Consider the following 3701-nt stretch of genomic DNA (forward strand, 5'->3'; position numbering starts at 1 on the left):
AATTGTTATCTTTAATATCCTTAAAACTCAACAACAATTTTTTGGAACGCGGAGAATAAAGTGATTCATCAATGGTCAAAATTGTACCATTGGATAACATTATACATGTCTTACCGTATTCTTCAATCAAGTTGGATGGACCTGAGAGGGTTGTCAAATGTGCATTATTAGGTATGAAGTTAGTGAAATAGATGCATTCACACAAAACAGTGTGTGTGGTTGCATTATCTGCTAGACAACTAACTTCCTCACTAGTCATACCTAGAATTAAAAATTAATTCGAATCGGTCACATGCATAAAAGTTCTTAAAAGAAATATCCATTCAAAATAATTTAAGTATTCAAGGACGAAAATTAATTAAAAACTCAATATCCAAAAACAAATCACCAACAAATAATCCAAAGATAAAGGAAAATTGTTCAAAATTTAACCAAAAAACACAAGGGGGGTTCAGCCACTACTATGTATGGAATTCGGCCCCAATGTCTAATTGCAACTAAAAAATAGTTTATGTCTAAGATTCTAATCTTCCATAGGGGTAACGGCCTCTTGAAAGTCAGAAACCTCCATCTTGGTACTTTTCAATTTGTCCACTTGCATAAAGTTTGATTCAAACTTCTTATGAAGAAAGTGATATTCAGCTACAACCTTCTGGGGAGCTCGGCAAACACAGGACCAATGGTCATTTGAACCATAGTGATAACATATGTTCGCATCCATGGTTTCAGGTGCTTTGCCTTTATTCTTGAAGTTTGGGGCCTTGGGAGCGAGGTTAGGGCACTTTTGGGCGTCATTTCCTCTTTTAGATGGGCCTTGGCTTTGTTGACCTTGACGGGGTGGCTTCTAGCCACCCCTACCATGCCTCTTTTGGCGTTTTGGGTGTTGGTTCATGCTATAGTGTGCTTCAGGCACAGTAGTCACCCCAGTAGGTTGAGCTTGATAATTTCAATAGCTAATTTTGCTTTTCAATGAGAAGTAAAACAGAGATCAAATCCGAGAACTTAGTGAACTTTTGAGCTCTATATTGTTGTTGCAGGACAATATTAATAGCAGAGAAGGTCGAATAGGTCTTCTATAGGAGATCCTTTTCAGTCAAAGTCTCATTACAAAACTTGAGAAGTGATCGGATTCGACAAACTTCATAATTATATTCATTCATAGACTTAAAGTCTTGCAAGCATAAATGCTGTCAATCATGTCTTGTTTCAGGCAAGAAGATGTCATTTTGGTGATCAAAACAATCAGCCAAAGCGACCTATAGTGCTTAGGGATCCTTCTTAGCAAGGTACTCGGTTTGTAGTACGTCATGAATATATCCTCGGATGAAGACCATGGCAATGGCTTTTTCAACTTCCCTAACTTGGTTGTTCGTCGCATCTTCAATGGCGAGACGCAAATTCTTTGCAGTGAGGTTGAGCTTCACATCTTGGACCAACTTAAGGTAGTTCCTTCCAAAGACCTCTAAAGCGATGAAGTCGAGTTTGTTCAAATTCGACATGTTCCTATCACAAAATAAATGGAAAAAATGTGGTTAGCGTAATGGAGAAAAAAAATCAATTCATTCACATATATATTAGAACATTCAAGTTCTAATAGACATGTATTAGTTAAAATTCGCATGAAAAAACTTCGGGTTTTCATGGGTAATATTTTTTAAAGAAAACTTCAAGTTTTCAAACAAGGCATATTTCTAGAAACTTCATGTTTCGAAATAATTATGAACTTCAGGTTCATATGTTCCTGCAGACAAACACAAATATATATACAGAAATATGCAACAAGAAAATATTCAAATAGAACTTCAAGTCTATGATTATAATTGAATTAATTATTTAGACTTCGCACCAAACTTAAAGTGTGGGTGAAAAATATAAAACCCAAATTGTCTAAAAAAAATAAACAATTAAACTTAGGACCCAAAATAAGGCCAAAGCCCACAAGTGGGCTAAGCAAATTTGGAGCCATGCGCCCTAGGCCCAAAATTAGGCTGGAGTAGGCTCGGGTTGATCAAGCCATAAATACATGGTGGGTTGTAGGCCCAGTAGCAGCAAATGGTCTGCAAGTGTGTCGGGCCCAAAATAAATGGCCTAGACTGGGGGGGCTCATCAGGTGTAACGTAACACGGGGGAACACCAATAACTGGCTTAGGCTGGTGTTATGTGGGCCGGGTCCAACAGGAACCCAATTGGTTTGTTGGATTTAGGTCTGGACAGCAATTAGCAATTAGCAACCCAAAAGATGTTGTGCGATGCAGGCCAAGAGTCCGAGGCCCAATACAAGCTCGGGTCGAGAATACCCAGGACACCCCTATGACTCTGGGTGTCAGATTCGAACCGGGAAAACCTCTGGCGTCGCTTTAGGTTACTTTCCTAGGGGGTCACGGCACGGGGATGCACAGGGGGGTTTAACTGGGAACCCAAATTGTGGATGGAAACCTAATTTTGGACGTCCGGGAGGGGGGGTCCGAGAACATAGAGGATTTGAGGAATCCATTGAAAAATTCTTCGATGTTCATCGGTTTTCTAAGAAAAACCCATCATCATCGACGATGGTGAGGTCCTAAACACGACTACAAGTCATGATTTCCCAGGAAAAACGGTTGTGAGGTCGTGGCCTATTGTCGACGGCCCTAGGTTGTGGGTTCGATGCCAAAACGGCATCGTCTCAAATGGAGCAAGAGTTCTACTTTGATGCATCGCTGTCCAAAATGGCTCATGTGAGCCATATTGTGTCATAGGTCATGGGTTCGAAGAACCCTAGGGTTTTTTCGATTTTTTTTTTCAATTAATTCAAAGCATATAGAAATTTAATGAATGAACATATATTTGATTCAATTCATAGCAATATCAAATTCACATAATTCAACAATTATGAATATAATGCATACACAATTTATGTAAAATCTAAAATTCGAAAAACGTAAAGTTGGGTCATGCATTATGGTGAATGTTCATGCTATCAGGGCTGCAAAAATATCAAGATAAAAACCGTTGTTTTGGAAGAACCTGATTGCATGATGATATGGATGAACTGGTTTGATGCAGAAAGCTTCCACGTCAGATTCCTAAGTGCAACGATATGAGCGTGCTGATAACGTGTTGTAGCCTATTTTATCTGACAAGGGGAAGGGGGCCAACAACAGAGAGAGGAAAGAGATATGTTTGTAGAATTGTGTAGAGGGATGTGTGTGTTATTCCCCCTAAGTAGTACCTTTATTTATAGTAATAAAAGGGAGAATAATTTCTTCATCCCCAAGGAATACAAGTCCATATAAGAAATAATAACTAGAATCAAATCTAATCTAGGATTTACACAATCACAATTAAACTAGAAAGTTTATAATTAGAAAATAATTTTTGTTTTTTAATTCATATACTACTTAAATAATAATTGCATATTAGAATATATATATATATACCTGATTTAATAATAAAATTTCATGTGGGTGTACTTAATATTACGTGAGGTGCTAATATAAACTTTATTAACCAAAAAAAATAAAAACACACACACTCATTAGTATTGATAAGTACTTGGAAGCTTGGATTATGTTTTCATTAATTAGTCACATTTTAAAGGTGTGACTAAATTATTTTAGACTAGACCTCCCACTTTTTCTTTTTTGATAATAGCTGTTCATCCATATTTAGCATTCCATTCATTAATAGCTGTTCACGTTTCAAGGCTGTGACTAAATTAT

At 37.3% G+C, this 3701-nt stretch overlaps 1 long non-coding RNA gene across 1 annotated transcript; it reads right to left on the reverse strand.

Moving 5' to 3' along the window:
* Positions 1–1002: 1002 nt before the first annotated feature.
* On the reverse strand, positions 1003–3175 carry LOC139197312 (uncharacterized). The gene is made up of 2 exons (XR_011582594.1): positions 3007–3175; positions 1003–1503 (listed from the first exon to the last, which is right to left on the reverse strand). It is a non-coding gene; the product is annotated as an uncharacterized lncRNA (long non-coding RNA).
* Between the last annotated feature and the right edge of the window lie 526 nt (positions 3176–3701).

Source organism: Malus domestica, chromosome 01, assembly GCF_042453785.1.
Source record: "Malus domestica chromosome 01, GDT2T_hap1".
In the NCBI taxonomy this organism is placed as follows: Eukaryota; Viridiplantae; Streptophyta; class Magnoliopsida; order Rosales; family Rosaceae; genus Malus; species Malus domestica.